Here is a 20479-nt window from a genome sequence, read left to right on the forward strand (position 1 = left end):
AAGTGACATAGAAGCTGCCCAATAGTCCGTCGGTGAGGTATGGTCTTTTACATGGCTGCTGTGTGCCTAGTTAAGGCTGTGAGGAGGAGTGGTAGGAGCAGGGTCCCTAGTCGGGTTCTCCCCAGGCAGAGGACTCCCATGGAAAACATGATCTGAAGAGAGTCAGTGCATTTCTTCACTTCCCATGTGCCCCCGATTATCTTCCGAACAATGACATCTCACACATAAAGGTCATGGGAGCCTGTGCAAATCCTTCCTACTCAGTGGACGTCAGGTTGCCTACCAGTAAAGTGTATACGTGTGTGAGTGTGCATGTATGTGTGAATGTGTGCGTGTGCGTGTGTGTAAGGAGGTGGGGCTGGAATAGATCATCCCTAGAGTCCCTTCCAGTTCTGACATCTCATAACTTACCTCCTACCTTCCCCCCACAGCATAAACTAGCCCAAGGTCAGACATGAATCATATAATATCAGAGATAGAAGGGAGCCTAAAAGCCATCTAACCCAACCCCCTTCATTACGGAGAAATGACTTGCCTAAGGTCCCACAGAGAGTTCAGGGTTGTGTCAGGGCTTGAACTTGGGTTCCGTGATGCCCGGTAGGGTACGCTTTCCAGCTCCGCAGAGACTTGTAGATTTATTACAAGAGCGGAAGCAGGTTAAAGTCAAAAGAACACAGGACCATTTCTACAGCTTCCTTGCTTGTGAATTTGAACAACTCTTTCAGCATCAGTTTCCTCTTCTGTAAAATAACATGTTTGGGCTAGATGATTTTTTTTAATCATCTTTTTTTTTTTTTTAGTGAGGCAATTGGGGTTAAGTGACCCGCCCAAGGTCACACAGCTAGTAAGTGTTAAGTGTCTGAGGCCGGATTTGAACTCAGGTCCTCCTGACACCAGGGCCGGTGCTCCATCCACTGCGCCACCCAACTGCCCCATGGGCTAGATGATTTTTTTTCTTTCTTTTTTTTTAGTGAGGCAATTGGGGTTAAGTGACTTGCCCAGGGTCACACAGCTAGTAAGTGTTAAGTGTCTGAGGCCAGATTTGAACTCAGGTCCTCCTGACTCCAGGGCCAGTGCTCTATCTACTGGGCCATCTAGCTGCCCCTAGATGATTTTTAAGAATGTTTCCAGTTCTAGTCATCTATGTGCCTGTGAGGTAAGTGGGACAGGGATTATTATCCCCATTTTCAGAAGAAGTAGGGGAGCTTCAGAGGGAGAGGGATTTGCCCAAGGTCACAAAGTGAAGGCCTCTGTTTCTTCCTTTCTAAAATGAGGGAGAGAGAGGGTGGAGAGGGAAATAACTTGGCACTACTCATCTCCCAGGGCCGTTGCAAAGCGCTTTTTTTTTTTTTACAGAAAGTTCTCCAAAAGCAAGGACTTGTTCTTGTTGCTAAGAATAAGACAGGTATGAGCCTCATGGGTTCAGGGGGCAATGAGGAGAGTGCCCTGCACACTGTCCAAATACCTTAAAATATGAATTCTGTCCATTGGAAAATGGGAGAGAGTCAGGGGGCCTCTGGAAAATGAGTTTCCTTCCCCACCCCCTGTGGGGCCAGTGAATATTTATGTACTGTTGGAAAGGCCAGGAGAAGGTTACTGGCAGGGAATTGTAGGGAATGGGAATCCAGCTGTTGGCCTCTGCATGCCCCGAGGAAGCCTCCTTTCAGGCTTCCGCCCCTCCAGAGCCAGGAGTGCTGAAAGCGCAGTTCCCAGCCTTCACCTGTAACTCAGGTGCTTTGTCAACAGCTGATTAGGGTCCTTGAGATAGCCCAGAGTCGCAGCTCATTGGTGGCCAGCAGCTCCACCTTTGCCAGCATGAGGGGCAGTGTGGGGGAAAAAACATACACTTACTATGGAATCGGGATATCTGGATTCCTGTTTCACCCAGCCCTGTCTGTGACTATTGGTGACCTTTGGGCTAATCAGCTCCCCTATGTGAATCTCAGTTATCTCTCCTATAAAATGGGAATAATGACACCTGTCCTGAACTCAATAAATATTTATAAACTTTCTATTATATATAGGGCTCAGTCCCAGGGATATTAAGATGAAATGATCCCGACCCAGTCCTTCTTTTTTGTTTTTGTTTTTTTTTGTTTTTGGTGAGGCAATTGGGGTTAAGTGACTTGCCCAGGGTCACACAGATAGTAAGTGTTAAGTGTCTGAGGCTGGATTTGAACTCAGGTCCTCCTGAATCCAGGGCCAGCGTTATATCCACTGTGCCACCTAGCTGCCCCCCCAGTCCTTCTTCTAATATTCTACTTACCTGCAAGGGCTATTGTGGGGAGAAAAAAGGCACTTTGAAAAAAAGAAAAGAAAAGAAAAAGGCACTTTGTAGAAAGTAAATTGTTAAAGAAATGAGATGTGTTATTATTATTATCAAAGCATTTGCAAGAGCGGGACAATGGGGGTTAAGTGACTTGCCCAGGGTCACACAGCTAGTAAGTGTCAAGTGTCTGAGGCCAGATTTGAACTCAGGTACTCCCAAATCCAGGGCCGGTGCTTTATCCACTGAGCCACCTAGCCACCCCAAGAGCTGGTTATTCTTTAACGTGACTAGGAGGAAACTCAGCATTTGCTTGCTCTGGGGGATTAAGACTTGGATTGGTGGTTATTATTATTAGGGCTTCCTGATGGCCCTAGGGATAAAAGGCCCAGCCTAGGAGGAGTCAAGGTGCCTCAGTCTTGATAAATGTCCATTGCTGGATGAGTCAACATGCCTCTCTGATGGGATGCTATGACTGAGATAGGAGCAGAGGCAGAGGGAAGCCCTGATTCCACCTAAATCACTGTTTTATCCTTATCCATCTTTTTAATGGTTGGGTAAACTTCTCTTTGTTAAATATTTTATGGGCCACAAGTGCCTCATTGCATTCCAGTCCTGAGCCTGAGTCACCGGACTGGCCTGAATTAGGTCTTTGTTGTCATTTTTTGACTCTCCATGACCCCATTTGGGTTTTTCTTGGCAAAGGTACTGTAATGGTTTGCCATTTCCTTCTCCAGCTCATTTTAGAGATGAGGAAACTGAGGCAAATGGGGTTATATGACTTGTCCAGAGTCACATGGACCCAATAGAACATCCAGTCTAATCGGTACCCGGACTAGAACCTCCTCTACAGCAACCCTGAAAAAGAACCATCCAGCCAGTCATGGGAACTCATATCTACCAAAACTAGCCAATTTTGCTTTGGGACAACTCTAAATTGTTAGGAATTTTTTCTTTATGTCGAGATTAAATCTGCTTCTCTGTAACTTATTCCCCGTCCTCCTTTTTCCCCTTCCCTACTCCCTCCCCAGGGACTAAAAGCAAGAACTCTAGCCCTTCTGATACTTGAAGACAACCCATATTCTGCTCTGTCTACTCCTCTTGAGGCTGAATACTCCATTTCTTCAATGGTTTTTGTTCCGATTGAATGGTACAAATCGGTCAATTTTGTACTAATGGTCCAGTTACTTGTCATCTCCACTCTCCCACCCTGCCTCATTCCAGTTTGTCATTGTCCTTTCTAAAAATGTGGGCACCCCCCCCCCCAACCAAAGCAGGAACTTTTACTCTTAGGGACAGGCAGCCCTTCAGTCATATTGCGACAACAGTCCAGGTGCACTGTTCTGAAGCCATTTCTATCTATCAGCTGATGCTGCTTCTCACCTCCCCCCAGCCCAGCTCCATGACCTGATCAGCTTGGGGCTGCCCCTTGATGCTCTCCTGCTACTCTGACATACAGAGATCAGTGTGGTCCCCCCACCGGTCTCCTCTGCTCTCCTTGGGACACAAAAGACACATCTCCCCAGGATTTTGGACCAGAGGAAAGCGTGGACACCAATGCACAAAGGTTGGGCAGAGCCAACCACAGGACCCCATGGATCCTCTGGGTGGCATTCATTCTGGTGAAATGGAACAGACATCCTTGTGAAAAGGAGCCAGACCAATATTTGGGCTGCCCAGTGACCTACCAAATCCAAGGCCATGGACTATTTTAGTAACAACAAACAGTGTTTCACAGTTTATGAGCTTTTCCCCCCTCAGTCATCCTCTTATTTGGTTTTTCCACAGAAGTCAAGGCAAGCAGGGCAGAAACTATTACCCCCATAGATCAAGAAAAAAATAATACTTCTATAGCACTTCAAGATTCTTTAAAAAATGTTTTTCTCTCATCACAACCCTGTGAAGTTGACCATGTAAATCTTATTATCCCCATCCTACAGATAGAATAGCTGAGACTCAAATAAGTTAAATCACCTGCCTTATGGTCACACAGACAGAAAGTATAAGAGTTGGGATTTGAACCTAGGTCTCCTGATTCCAAAATCCATATTCTATCTACTATGTCATGTTCAAATCTTTCAGCTATGCCATACTCAATGGATGGATGGATAAATAAATGAATTGAATGAATGGAAAGATGTGGGTATCGATGGAACCAGCAGTTGTCTCTGGGAGATCCCTATAGCAACTACAGAAATAGAGTAGTAGGGATACCCATTATCTCTTGCTTCTCTGATATATATATATATATGTATATATACATACATATACATATATACACACACATACATATACATATATATATATACACACATACATATACATATATATCACACTCCACTTTCTTGGCCTGTAGTCACCCACAAAGATTATAGCAACGGCCCCAGGAAACCCTATAGCCAGTGGCATGCTGGTAAATGTTTAACAATTTGCTCTCAAAAAAAAAAGTTCACACAACACACTTTAAATTGAATCTGCATTATTAACATTCTCTCCAATTCTTTCTTTTTTTTTGCGGGGCATTGAGGGTTAAGTGACTTGCCCAGGGTCACACAGCTAGTAAGTATCAAGTATCTGAGGCTAGATTTGAACTCAGGTCCTCCTGAATTCAGGGCCATTGCTTTTATCCACTACACCACCTAGCTGCCCCCTCTCTAATTCTTTCTTTTTCTTTTTTTTTGGGGGGGGGCAATTAGGGTTAAGTGACTTGCCCAGGGTCACACAGCTAGTAACTGTCAAATGTCTGAGGCTGGATTTGAATTCAGGTCCTCCTGAATCCAAGGCCAGCACTTTATCCACTGCGCCACCTAGCTGCCCCTAATTCTTTCTTAAGTCTCAGCAATCAATAAAACAACAAATCAAGCCCTGTGTAGCATTTGCTGATTTCTGAGGTATAAATGTTCTGCTCACACTAAAAATTTAACAATCGGTTTTCATGAGCATGTACAAGCTAACTCTTGGACCCTATCCTGGAAAAGGGACAACTATGGAGTCTGCGATTGAAGGACCAAGATCCAGCACTGAGGCCAAAGAGAAATCCAGGAATCCAAAGTGATGTGTTCTTATCTTTGTCTTGTCACAAGATGACCCAAGTCCCCAGAGTGGGTAGTGTGTGACTCCTTACAGTGTTTCCCAAGAATAGGTAGGTGGCAAAATGAATATCCTGGGGAAAATGATGGAACCTGCTTTAGTAAGTCTGCCTTTAGGGAGTAGAGTAGTCTCACAAAAAGGCAAAGTAGAAGGTATTTACCTGGCATGATTCCAGGGATATCAGGAAAACCCTTTAAGTCTTATATTTTAGCATCATAGAATAATAGAATCTTGGAATCACAGAATTTAATGTTCACTAATCACCTATGGTGTTCAGAGCCCTGAATCAGAGCTTGGAGGAGATAAAAGGCGGAATAAGATATTGTCCTGGCTCTTACGAAGCCTACCATCTAAGAGGAAGATAAGACACAGGCAGAGACAAAATAAAACTAAGTCTTTGAGTGCCTAAGAGAAACACAAATGTTGTCTGGGGTCAAAGGACAGGAGGATCATGGCGGGAGTTGGTTGAGTTGTGAGTCATATAATTTATCAGGAGCTTAGAGTAGTAGAAAATAAAGCTAGAAAGGCAAATTTGAGCCAGAATATTGGAAAACTTTAAATGCCAAGCTGAGGAAAGTAGTTTTTGTCTAATGGCCAATGGGGAGCTAATGGAGACCAATTGATCAGGGAAGGAATGGAATTAGAGCTGGGCTTTAAGAAGCTACCTCTGGGGCAGCTAGGTGGCACAGTGGATAGAGCAATGGCCCTGTATTCAGGAGGACCTGAGTTCAAATCCGTCCTCAGACACTTGACACTAGCTGTGTGACCCTGGGCAAGTCACTTAACCCCAATTGCCTCACCAGAAAGAAAGAAAGAAAGAAAGAAAGAAAGAAAGAAAGAAAGAAAGAAAGAAAGAAAGAAAGAAAGAAAGAAAGAAAGAAAGAAAGAAAGAAAGAAAGAAAGAAAGAAAGAAAGAAAGGAAGGAAGAAAGAAAGGAAGGAAGGAAGAAAGAAGCTACCTCGAGGGATACCTGCAGGATAGATTGCCAGGAGACAGACTAGAGAGAGGGAGACCTGTTCAATTCAATTCAGTAAATGTTCATTGAGGTCCTTCTATGTTCAAGGCATGGTGCTAGTCAATAAGCATTTATTAAGCACTTACTGTTTGCCAGGCCCTGTGCTAAGCTGGGGATACAAAGAAAAGCAAAAAAAAAAAAAAATCCCTGACCTCAAGGAGTTTACATTCTAACATGAAGCATGCGAACAACTACTGTGCATGGGATGAGAGGCTCTTGCGATACTCCAGTTCAGTTCTGAAGCAGGGCAGTGTTTATATTAATGAAGAGAGTAGAGGGTTTCCTCAGAGGCCGGTGGAGAGAGAAACTGAGTAGACCAGTGAATGAATGAACCGACACAAGGAAAAGTACTTTCTAATGTCATCAGGAGACATGCTTCCTCCTGGGCTTTTCTCCCTCCTCACTCCTCCTTCCTCCCCTACAAGCCCAGGCCTAGGACCAGGCTTCAGAGGGATATTTCATGGCAGAGGGAAGAGGAGATGTATCTGATATCCTCTATGCCCAGAACATCCTCCCTCCCTTCTCCCTTTTCACCTGTTGAAGTCCATCCCAAACTTCAAGGCCCAATTCCAAGGCCACTTTCTCCAGGAAGCCCTCATTAATCCCTCTAAGCTCTCCTATCGTCTGTGGGTCACCCCTCTCTAAAGCATTCACATAAAATTGTACGTTATAGGCATCTGTTTGTGTCTTATTCCACTAATAGATTATGAGCCCCATAAGAACAGGGGCCTTGAATTACTCCCAAGAGCCAGCACCCACTAAGTGCCTTTAAAAATGTCTATTGTGCTGAATTGAATGCATGGAGATAAGGGAAGATGAGGGCATAGCACACACAGGCTGTTTTCTGCTTTACTTAAACCCTTATATCCATAGAGAAAGAGCCCTGCACTGAATGCCATGGACAGGGAACAGCAAGCAATAGATAAAAAGATAAAAATAGGTGGTAAAAATACATAGATAATAGATTGATAGATAGACAGACAGATAGATAGATTAGATGAATAAATAGACAGATATTTAGATAGATTAGATGAAAAGACAGAGACAGACACATAGACAGATTAGATGAATAAATAGAGACAGACTGACACAGATAGATAGATAGATAGATAGATAGATAGATAGATAGATAGATAGATAGATAGATAGATAGATAGATAGATAGATAGATTAGATGAATAAATAGACAGACAAGTAGGTATATTTATAGATATAGTTACATGGAAGCCTGATTGAGAAAGATCCTGGACTAAACAGTATGTAGAGGGAAGAACAAACAGGCTAGTTTGGCTGTAACATAGAGTACCTGAGAAGGAGTAACATGAGCTCTTTCTGGAAAGATAGGCTGGAGCCCAAATGCTTGGTGAGTAAATGAATGTCTTACAATACATATGAAGAATTAGTTGAGCTGCCTGTAAAGCCCAGCTCAGGTGTCAGTCACCTGCTACACAAAGCTGTTCCTGAGCCCTGCAGTCATTCCCTGTTGAAATTACTTGGAATACCTCTATGTGCCCTTTTGATTTGCTTATCTGAGTGTGCATCTCCCCTGGTGGAACTGGGCTTCCCTGATGGCAGGGACGGTTGGGTTTCTTGGCTGCCTCTTCCTCAGAGAGCACAGCAAAGGAGAGGATGGGTGGAGATGAAGAAGTTTAAGGAATGGCCTAGCTGAGATGAGGGCAGATGGGCCTGGTCTTTTTAGCCTATCAGGAGATGAGATTCCAAGAGGAAAGAGGGAGGGTGTCACTAGGGGCTTTAGAAGGGAGGACAAGGCTAATTGAAGACTATGACGGCTAATCTCTGAGGGGTAAAAAGCTTGCTATGTGGTAGTAAGGACCCAGTTGGGGGGGGGGGTACATTGAAAAGAAGCCTGGAACTGGAGTCCAAAAACGTCTGTTCAAATATTGGCTCTGCCTCTTCCTATCCACTTGACATAGATGGGATAAATCACTTCACCTCTCAGGGCTCACTTCCAGAGTGGAACAAGGGACTGGCCAATTAATCCACTCCTTATGGGGATATGCAGAGTGCTCAGCTGATAGAGTCCTCACTCAGGCTCATACTGTCCATAGCTGGTTCAAGGATGCCCGACGTGTGACAGAGGTTTTTTTGACTGATTGGATAGCCAGAACTTGGGCAGGGAAGCATTCGAAGGCACTCTTCTTCCTGTGTGGTGGGGTTCTGGTGAGAGAAGAGACAGTGCTGGGAGGGAAAAGGTTTCAGGCCCTTCTCATCTGAGGCCTAGGAATGTGGGCCTTCGTATAAGCCTCGGTGTTTGTTTTTGTTTTTTGTTTTTTGTGGGTCAATGAGGGTTAAGTGACTTGCCTAGGGTCACACAGCTAGTAAATGTCAAGTGTCTGAGGCCGGATTTGAACTCAGGTCCTCCTGAATCCAGAGCCAGTGCTTTATCCACTATGCCACCTAGCTGCCCCTGTTCTTTCATTTTAAACAAAAGATATTAGAGATGGAGGTCTAGGGGTGAAGTCATGTTAGATTTCACAACTAATCAGTCTAGCTTTGAGGTCCCAAGAAGTGAGGAGAAACTTTTGGGACTCAGTTTCAAAGCCCAGAAAGGGATTTATCCAGCAACAATTCAATACTTAGATATGAACTTGGTGAGGCCAATGCCATTCAGGAACTGCATTAAATCTGAGTCCATTCTCCCCAGAGAACAAAGTGGCCTAGGGGAGAGTGTCTCACTCAACCCCAGTTTTGGGCAGAGAGATGTTTGTACTTCTCATCTAGCTGTATCTTCAAAGTAAATACCCCCAGGTAAAATCTTATCGATGTTAACTGGGTAAATGGAAGTGGGGAATTAATCAATGGCAATTAAATGTGTGGAACACACCAAAATAAGAGATCAAACTGATAAAATTCTAGAAGGACATCTTCAACACCCTCAACCCTGGAACCAAGAGAGACAGACAGACAGACAGAGACAGAAAGAGAGACAGAGAGATAAAGGGAGACAGAGACACAGAAAGAGACAGAGAGACAGAGAGATGCAGATCCTGGTTCTTTGAGAGTGAAATCAGATCACTACAATAAAATCACAGGATTTCAGAGTTGAAAGGGACCTAGTGGTCATCCAGCCCAATCAGTTGTTGTTGTTGTTGTTTAGTCATTTTTCAGTTGTGTCTGACTCTGTGACCTCATTTTGGGGTTTACTTGGCAAAGATACAGAGTTGGTTTGCCATTTCCTTCTCTAACTCATTTTACCGATGAAGAAATGGGGTGAAATGACTTACCCAGGGTCACACAGCTTTGGGGAGCAGATAGGTGGTGCAGTGGAGAAAGCACCAGTCCTGGATTCAGGAGGACCTGAGTTCAAATCCAGCCTTAGACACTTGACACTTAATAGCTGTGTGACCCTGGGCAAGTCTTTTAACCTTCATTGCCCTGCAAAAAAAAGAATTCACGTCTTCCTGACTCTAGGCCTGGCACTCTATCCACTGTGCCACCTAGCTGTCCCAGCTCAATCAATACCTAAAAACAAATCTCTTCCACAACATCCTCAACAAGTGTCCATCAAGCCTTGTCCTGAGAGCTTCTTCCATCTCTCCCTATTTAATCCACCCTGCCTCTTTGCCTACAAGCAGGTTCAGGTCTTCTCCATCCTCAGAAAACCTTCACTTGATGCTAGCTTGCCCTCAGTCATGCTACAATTCTCATGCCTTTCATTGACAAAGAAGAATCATCCTCACTGACTGTTTTCACTTGTTTTTTTTTTTCCATTGGCAGCTAGTTTGTTCTGCTTTTCAGATTAGCCTGTTTATTAGCTAAATTATAAATAAATATTTCCAGCATTTTTCCATCTCCTATTGACGGACACTTGTTAACACCAAGAGAAATAAAGAATGAAAACGTTGTTTTGCTCCCAGTGGGTGCTTCACATACAGCTTTCTTTAATCTTTTAGTGCTATAGTGAGAATCTGAACCTTTGACTCTTGCACAGTCTGCACAGTAGACATTGGGTAAGATTTCAATAGGTTCTTTAAACAAGACCCTGAAAGGGTTAGCTCTCCCATCACAACTAAATCCAGTATCATTTTCTCTCAGAATTACTGGGTTGTTTTTTTTCATATTCAATTATCTGTATATTCACTTGATAATCTGTGGACCCATGAATACAACTATACAACCGAAATCCTGCCATGGAGAGTCTTCTCTTAACTGTGACCCCGATACAGTCCTTGTTCCACTGTAACCCCAAGGGACTCTCTACTTGCTGCAATCTATGATGCTGCATTCTTTTCCCTGAGGCAGCACTTTAGCCAGTCGATGTATTCAACTCCGGTTTTAGAATTGCCAGTAAAATGAAGAAAGAGATTTACCACTTCTTGGGTTGATAAAACTTCAGATTAACTAGGACCAGCAGCAAATTCTTCAGTAGTTATCCTGGGAAGTGGATTAATGAGAGCTTCCTAAGCACCTTCTATTTGTTTGCAAAAGTCATTGACGGGGGCAGCTAGGTGGCCCAGTGGATAGAGCACTGACCCTGGATTCAGGAGGACCTGAGTTCAAATCCAGCTTCAGACACTTGACACTTACTAGCTGTGTGACCCTGGGCAAGTCACTTAACCCCAATTGCCTCACCAAAAAAAAAAAATGTCATTGACAGCTGCTGCCTCTGATATTCAGCTTCTGCCTAGGGAACAACTGAACATCAGTATTTCTCAAATACTAAGTGCATCTTTCCAGAACAGCACATGATATATCTGAGTGAGAACCATAAAGGCATTATCTGTCCTAAAATGTTTGATGAGAAAATCCACACAATGTGCTTCTAAAGCTGGAACTGTCTATTTTTTAGCAGTATAAAGAGTTGTCATGACTATGTCTGGACCAATCCGAACTTCATCTGAATAAAGAAATTCATAATGGCAACAGGTGTCCTGGAAATTAAAGGACGGGGGTTCAAATGCCAATGTTGTTACTTGTTAACAGTAACTTCAGTCACTTTACCTTCCTGGACCTCAGGTATTTCCCATGAAAAAGAGGTGGTGGCAAGGTCAAAAGTTCTAGAAAAATACAAGAAGATTTTTACACAAGCCTGCCACTGGAGAGGAAGCCTTTCTCCTGTCCTGCCCACAAACATTTCCACCGACCCACTGACTTTTTAACCGCTGATAATCTGGCTTCTGACCCCACCATTCTGCCGAACCCTTACTGACTAGTGGTCTCAGGTACCAAATCTCATGGCCTTTTAACAATCCTTATCTTCCTTTATTTCTCTAGTTTTTCATACTATCAACCACCTCCACTTGTAAATTTCTCTTGCTTCTGTGATTGTGCTATCTGCCAAGTCTCCTTCTATCCACCAGAATGATCTTTCCCAGTCTCCTTTGATGAACTGTCATCCATCTAACCTTGAAAGGTGAGTCTTCCCAAAGCCCCCATATTAGGCCCTCTTCTCAACCCACACTCTCTACCTTGGGGATTACATCCACTGCAATAGATTCGATTGCCATCTCTACCCAAGTGACTCCCAAAGCTACTATATATTCACTGTCCTACTCTCTATACTCAACTCTATTCCTGTATCACCAACTGCCTGCTAGTCATCTCCAAATGAAAGTTCTATCAGCATCTCAAATCCAATATAGTTAGCTACTTATCCCCTCTGTCCATCCTTCTTCTGAACTTCCCTATTTCTATTGAGGGAATGTCATTCCCCTGATTACCTATGTTTGTGACCTCAGAATTATCCCTGAGTCTTCTGTCCTCCTTCCTCATGTCCAACCAATTTTCAAGTGCCAAAGTTCTACCTCCACAACATCTCTTTCATCTGTCCCCTTCTCTCCACTCACAGTCATCCCCTTTCACTTATACTACTACTGTAATAGAGTTCCCTGTTTCTGGTCTCTCCCATCTCCAATCCTAAGTCATAGGCTTGACCACAACATTCCTTTGCTCAGAAACATTCAATGGCTCCCTATTGCCTCTAGGATAAGAAAAAATGAAAAATTCCTTAGCCTGGATGTTAAGATTTCTCAGTCTGGCTCTAGCCTTCCTTTTCAAGGTTTATTTCCTGTTACTACCCTTTATGTTCTCTACATTCAGCCAAACTGATCTCCTAGCTGTTCCTAGAACATTCCATCTCCCAACCCTGCATTTGAAAACTATATTCAAGTAATTTGAAGGGCTACCAAGTGGAAGAGGGATTTGGTTGAGTTTGCCTTTCTTGGCTTCAGAAGCTAGAACTAGGAGTGATGCATGAAGATCACAAGGAAACATTTCCTAATAGGATAGTTAAATGGCTCATCTTGGGAGGTAGGGAGTGGGTCCTCTCTCACTGGATGTCTTCAAGGCAAAGATAGATGATCCCTCATTGAGTAGGTTGTCCAGGGGACTCTTATTTATGTATGTTACTAACTGTGTGACCCTGGGCAAGTCACTTAACCCAATTGCCTTAAAACCTCCAGTGGCATCTCTAGTCAGCCTGATCTATATCTTGCCACTGGACTCACATGGCTCTGGAGGAGAGAGTGAGACTGTTGACTTTGCACAGCCTTCCCTCACTTAAATCCAATTCACTGCAAGTCATGACATCACCCCAATGCCATGGTCCTCTTCAAGAACAAAGGACAAACAACATTCATGTATGAGTTGTACTAAATGGTGGATTAGATCCAATACAACTCTTAGATTCTGTGACCTGGGCAAACTCCTTCATATTACAGAAAAGGAAACTGAGACTCACCTATACAAAATCATAGAGCTATTCCATTGTGGGGTGCTCTGATTGCTAAGAAACTGTTCTTTCTACTGAAAAGAAAATTGTACCACTTGTAACGTCCTGCCATATTGGCCCTAGTTCTACTTTCTGGGACTAAGCAGAACTTAATTTCTTCCTCCTTTGAATGAATGTTTGGCAGGAGAGTTCACTTTCCCCTCTAAATCTTCTCTTCTCCAAGTGATCTAACAAGTTAAAAAAAAATAAAGATTAATGTGGACTGAGGCAGTCAGTGAAGTTTCATGGAGGAGTCAATACCACATCACTCCTGTAATAACTCACAAAAGCTTTCCATATGTCATCCCACAGACCCCTCAAAACAGTTCTGTGAAGGAAGCAGAACATTTTACAGAGGAGGAAACTGAGGCCGCCTAGTGATGGGATGTGACTTGAGATCATATGATCACAAAATTTAGAGTTGATAGGTGCCTTAGGGAGATCATCTAATCCAGCAGTTTTAAAACTTTCTGGTTTCAGAACCCTTTTAGACACTTAAAATTTGTTGAGGATCTCCTGCTAAAAAAGCTTTTGTTTATGTGGGCTATTTCTACCTATATTTAGCATATTAGAAACGAAAAGTCTTAGTATTATGATGAAAATAGTTTTGACCTGGAGGACCCCTGAAAGGGTCTTGGAGACTCCCAGGGGTTCTGGGACCACTCTTTGGGAACCACTGACCTAATCTAACTCCCCTATTTTACATATGAGGAAAACTGAGAAAGGGGAAATTATTTGCTCAAGGTCATAGAGTGAGGCAGGGAGGGGGGGCAGGGACTCTTCTCCTGATGTGAAGCCTGGGATACTTCCCCGTAGGCCACGCCAAGGGAATGGAGTAGATATCCAGCGGGTACGGTGGAAAGAGCACTGGGCCTGGAGTCAGGAAGACCTGAGTTCCAATCCAGTCTCAGATGCTTACCAGCTGTGTGACACTGAGCAAACCCCTTAACCTCTGTCTGCCTCAGTTTCCTTATCTGGATAATGGGGATTATAATAGTATCTACTTCTCAAAGTGGTGATGAATATAGAATGATATTATTTGTGAAGTTCTATATAGCTGCTAGCTATTATTATTTCCCATTTTACAATGGGTAAGTCACTCCTTTCTGAGCTTCCTTCTTCTTCTTCTTCTTCTTCTTCTTCTTCTTCTTCTTCTTCTTCTTTTTTTTAGTGGGGCAATAAAGGTTAAGTGACTTACCCGGTCACACAGCTAGTAAGTGTCAAGTGTCTGAGGCTGGATTTGAACTCAGGTCCTCCTGAATCCAGGGCCAGTGCTTTATCCACTGCACCACCTAGCTGCCCCCGAGCTTCCTTCTATAAAATAATGTGTTCACCTTCAAAGCCTGGAACAGAATAGCCCCTTAATAAATTCTTCTTGAATCAATTAAATTATGGTTTATTATGCCATGATTATATTAAATTCATATATAATTATATTAGATAATACTATTATGCTTATACATTATTATATTATATTATTATATGGTTTCTAATAATGATCATTGTTGTTATTCAGTTATTTTTCAGTCTTGTCTGACTCTTCCTGATCCCATTTGGGGTTTTCTTGGCAAAGATACTGCAGTAGTTCACCATTTCCTTCTCTACCTTATTTTTCAGATGAGTAAACTGAGGCAAACAGGATTAAGTGACTTGCCTAGGGTCACACAGGTAGTAAGTGTCTGAGGCCAGATTTGAACTTAGGAAGATGAGTCCTGATGATTTCTCTAAGGTTCTTTCTGGCTCTTAATCCTTGACTGTAGATCATAACATCTCATAAGGTGATAAGGTAATAGATTTGTTTGAGGTCACACTGAGAGTTATCAGGGAGAGTCAGAAATTGAACCAGCTGTGTAAGTGGAGTCCTGACTCCACACCCAGCACTCTATCCACCGCACCCCCTAGCTGCTCCAACAAAGATAATTACCAGTGTTGATTTGGCACTTGAAGGTTTGTAAAACAGCTTTTAAATTCTTGTTGAATAAATTTAATTACATGGTCTCTACTAATGATGAGTACTCGTGGTTTGACAGCACTTAAAGATTTGCAAAGCTCTTCCCTTAAAGGTCTCAAGGACATCTCTAAAGTCCCTTCCCCCTCTAACTCCTATAAAGCTATGTATGACTCAGGAAGAGGGCATTGGAACAGTCTGGGAAGAGAAGGCACAGAGCTGGGACTCAGGGAGAGAAGAAGGGAGGCCAGGGCTCGGGGCTGTTGAGGGCTGCCAAGGCTGGGAAGTGGGATCGGTCAATCCCCTGAGGATCAAGGGGACCAAAGCCAGAGAATTTCCTGGCCAGAATTGTTCTGCAGGATCCTCTGGGCGGCCATCTTTCTAAATCAAACCCTTCCACAGCTCAAGGTCTTGGCTCCCAGCAGGCTCCAAGCCGGAGGTGCTCTGTGAGCTCTTGGCTCTTCCCGAAGTTTCTCCCCAGGTCTTGCTAATGTTAGAAACTGAACTCAGGGAAGGGAATCCAGATTGATGGTGCCACAGCTGGGCCTCGGGTCTGTCCTGAGGATCTGAGCCTCCCTACTCAGAGGTTATTGCTCATAGAACAGGCAACAGATGAGGGCTTGTGATCCCATGTCCCTGCCCTGCTCTTGGGCAAGGCAACACCAACTCCTCTCTTTGGCTTTTAAAACTTCCACAGCCGGATAGAGCACCGGCCCTGGAGTCAGGAGTACCTGAGTTCAAATCCGGCCTCAGACACTTAACACTTACTAGCTGTGTGACCCTGGGCAAGTCACTTAACCCCAATTGCCCCACAAAAAAAAAAAAAAAACACAAAAAAACTTCCACAGCCTTTCTAACTTTGTTATACCGTGGTCCTCTTCTCACACTCTCCACACAGGAGGGTCAACCAACCCCAGGCTCTGTGAACTCTTTAAAAAATATTTTGAGAACTGTATTTCAATAGAATGATTTCTTCTGTAATCTTATTATTATTTTTTTTAATTTTAATTTTTTTTTTTTTTGCAGGGCAATGGGGGTAAGTGACTTGCCCAGGGTCATACAGCTAGTACGTGTCAAGTGTCTGAGGCCGGATTTGAACTCAGGTACTCCTGAATCCAGGGCCAGTGCTTTATCCACTGCACCACCTAGCCGCCCCCAATCTTATTTTATTTTATGCATTTATGTTGAGAAGGGCTTCCCCAGTCTTCCAAAGGGGTCTAGGATACAAAGAAGACCTTACCTCACATTCTGGCCAGAGTGGCCTTTTTGCTGTTTCTCATACATCTTTGCACTAGCTAATAATTTTGTTTTTGTTATTCAGTCATTTTCAGTTGTGATCCCATTTGGGATTTTGTTGACAAAGATGCTGAAGTGGTTTGCCATTTCCTTCTCCAGCTCATTTTACAGATGAGGAAACTGAGGCAAACAGGGTGAAGTGACTTGCCCAGGGTCATACAGCTAGTAAGTATCTGAGGCCAGATTTGAACTGAGGAAGAAGAGTCTTCCTGACTCCAAGCCCAGCCTAGATGCCCATAGAGCACTTAGTGAGTGTTTAATAAATACTTGTTGACTAGCTGTTTGAGTCATTGATTTTCCCGTCTGGGCCTTCATTTCTTCATCAGCCAAATGTGGTTAATAGTTAACATGGGATAGTGGAAAGGACACCAGAGTCAGGACAACTGAGTTCAGTCCCTAACTACCCCACTAACTCTCAGTGTGACTTCAAACAAGTCTATTACCATATCACATTTTATGATCTACAGTCAAGGATTTAGAGCCAGAAAGGACCGGAAAGAATCATCAGGTCTGATTTATTTTACATGCAAGAAAACTAAATACAAAGAAAGGAATTGATCTACCCAAGATCACTCAACTAACAACAACTGGAAGAGCGAGAGTTCAAATCTAGGTCGCCTGACTCTAAATTGACTACTTTTTCCTGTATGTTATATTACCATTCTCTGCTCAGGACCTCAGTTTCCCCATCTGTAAAAATGGGGAGAGCAATACTTGCCAGACTGAACACCCAACGCTGTTGTGAAAGTCATATATGCACTGATGGAGAGGGGAAATCACAGTAGAGTAGGAGTTTTGTTACTGTTAATAATTTTAATGTATTTATTGATATCTTTCATTTTCATAATGCTAAGATTTCCCCCTATATTCTCTCCCTTCCCCTCCATTCCAGACAACCATCCTTGATAACATTTTTTGTTTGTTTGCTTTTGTGGGGCAATGAGGGTTAAGTGACTTGCCCAGGGTCACACAGCTAGCAAGTGTTAAGTGTTTGAGGCCTGCTTTGAACTCAGGTCCTCCCTGTCCTTCCTTTTTTTTTTTTTTTTTTGGTGCAGGGCAATGAGGGTTAAGTGACTTGCCCAGGGTCACACAGCTAGCAAGTGTTAAGTGTTTGAGACCTGCTTTGAACTCAGGTCCTCCTGAATCCAGGGCTAGTGCTTTATCCACGGGGCCAGCTAGCTGCCCATCCTTGATGACATTTTTAAAAAGAAAAAGAGGAAGAAGAAAAATAATTCAGTAAAGTGAATCAATATATCAAAAATATTAAACATCAGTAACTCCTCCTCTGCACAAAGGGGAGAGGTGTCTTCTCATATTTTTACTTTGAGGCCAAATTTATTCTTCATATTATTGCAATATTTCATTTTTAATTTGGGGGGGGTGTTGTTTCTATTTACATGGTTGCAGTTGTGGATATTTCTTGGCTCTGCTTACTTCACTCTGTATGAGTTCATAGGTATCTTTCTATAATTCTCTGTACTCATCACACTCATTTCTTATAGCACAGTAATTGGACATAATAATATAATATAATTATAATGTTAATATCACATTCATGGACCACAATTTGTTTAGCCATTCCCCAATGGATGGGCATCCACTTTGTTTCCAGTTTACAGCTTTTTTTTTTTGCTACCACAAACAGTGCTATTATAAATATCTTGATTGAAATTATTTTAATCAATTACTTCCTTGGATATATGCCTAACAGAATAATCTCTGGGTCAAAGGATATGAACATTTTAATTATTTTGCTTGAATAATTCCAAATTGCTTTCCAGAATGCATATTGCTAATTAGATAATTAATGAATGTTATTACTCCATAACATTGTTAGTTTTCAAAGTGCTTTTACACCTGTTAACTTATTTCATCCTCACTAGGTAGTTTAGATATGGTTTTCTCCATTTGGAGCAGCTAGGTGACATTGTAGATAGAGTGCCAGAACTACAGTTGGGAAGACCTGAGTTCAAATATGACCTCAGACACTAACTAGCTATGTAACACTGGCCAAGTGTCTTAACCCTACTTGCCCCAGTTTCCTCATTTGTAAAATGAGCTGGAGAAGGAAATGGCAAACTACTCCAATATCTTTGCCAAGAAAACCCCAAATGGAGTCATTGATTGAACAACAATTTCCATTTTAAGATATGGAAACTCAGAGGAAGGGAAATGACTTGCCTAAGGTCATACAACAAGTAGACAAAATTAAAAATGTATTTTAATTTCCTGTGGGAGTCCCATTCTAGGGAAGATCACCCTGGCTAGACAGATCTCAGCACCTTCCCCCCCACTTCATGTTCCATAGTTTGATGATGCCATTCCTAATATCTTGTCCTTATTTCTCCCCATTCTGAATAACAAACACGCATTGACAGGGGCCTCCTGAGGACAATGTGTAGAACTAAATTGATTCTAATTGTAGAATTTCAGGCACCATGGTTCCAGGGCCTCCTCCAATCATACCAGTCCTGAGGAAATACTTTTTAGAAGTTCTCTGGATCCGAGAAGTTGGGAAACCTGAGCTCTACTACTGGTTAACTCATTGTTTGGCCTTAGCCAAGTTATTCCCCCCCACCCCACCCCGGGCATCTGTGAAAGCAAAGGGTCAGGCTAGATCTTCTATACGTTTTCTTTCTCCCTCCGACATTTTATAGCTCTGTAATTCCCCTCAATATTTTGGGCACCAAGGTAACATGGGGGCAAATGGCTTTTCTTCTCCCTCGGTTCCATTTTCTTGGGCTGTTGTAATGATCAAATGAAATCATACATGTAAAATGCTTTGTAACCTTAAAGTGATATCTAAATGTTAGATATTACTATTATTCTGTAAAACAAGAAAGTTGCACCAAATTATCTCCAAGGCCCCTTCCATATCTGTCAGTGTGTGTTTTAAGGTCCCTCTAGTTTGGACATTCTGTGTTGTAAGGGCCCTCCTATCTCTGACAGTCATATTTGAAGATCCTTTTCAGCTCTGACATTGTGTTCTCTTTTCTAAGCTCCCTTCTAGGTCTGACATTCTAAGTTCTAAGGTCCTTTCTAGATGGAACATTCTATATTCAGCATTCTAACGTCCTTTTTATCTCTAACATTATACTTTCTAACATGTTATGTTCTATGTTCTAGGGGCTCTTGCAGATCTGACAGTCTGTGTTCTCAAGTCCTTTTAGGCTGTGCTACATGTAGTGTTCTAAAGTTCCTTTTAGTGCTCACATTCTATGTTATGTCACTTTCCATTCTTTTTTCTAAGGGCTTTTGCATATCTGACATTCCATGTTCTAAGGTCCTTTCCAGATTGATCTGCTCCATTCCATGTTTTACGTCCCTTTTAGCCTGATAGTCTATGTTATAAAATTGTATGTTCTCTGGTCTCAGGTCCCTCCCACCTCTGACCTCCATGGTACAGGGGCCTTGGATTTGACGCTGTCGAGGACAGATGCTGACCACCAGTAATTCTCTGCCCTGTTTTCCACATTGTAGATTTTCACAAACCCAGCCAGCCTCTGGCCTGACACCCTCTCCCGGCTTCTGGCTTTCCTTTCAGCATCCCTGGCTCTGGCTGAGAAATGAGTCTGCCAGGCGCCTCCACAGCCTTCCATGCCATTCATCTTGCTGGGCCCTGAAAGGCCTGGGCCCTCTGTCAACTTTCCTCGGCTGCCCTTTCCAGAGGAAATGGCTTCCTGTCTTTCCCCCTCCCCCCACCCCGGAACCAACAACCCTTGACTTGGATGAGGGCTGGCCTAAAGTTAAGGGAAGATAGACCCCAGCTTTGTCTTTGTGCCCACAATGACAAGCATAAAGTGATGATATACAACAAATATAATGTCATTCAGTACATAAAACATCTGTAATTGTGTTATATTGTAATGCCCAAGACCTTACACGCAGTAGGTGATAGAACAAGACTGATGGGGTTTATAATACACTAATTTAATTACACACATTTATTAAGCACCTACTGTATGCAAAGTACTATGTTGAACTCTGGGGGAAGGCAGTTTACCCTGAAGTGACTCGGTCTAGTCAGGGGATAAACAACATGCACAAAGCATTGCAGGATAAGTTATGTTACCAAGAGACAAAGTGCTATGGGAGCTTGAATTGGGGGAGAGCATTACTGATGGGGAAGGGTAC

At 42.9% G+C, this 20479-nt stretch overlaps 1 pseudogene; it reads right to left on the reverse strand.

The window, feature by feature from the left end:
• Positions 1–8425: 8425 nt before the first annotated feature.
• Positions 8426–19953, reverse strand: LOC122747925 (annotated as a pseudogene).
• Positions 19954–20479: the final 526 nt, after the last annotated feature.

This window comes from Dromiciops gliroides, chromosome 3 (assembly GCF_019393635.1).
Source record: "Dromiciops gliroides isolate mDroGli1 chromosome 3, mDroGli1.pri, whole genome shotgun sequence".
NCBI lineage: Eukaryota > Metazoa > Chordata > Mammalia > Microbiotheria > Microbiotheriidae > Dromiciops > Dromiciops gliroides.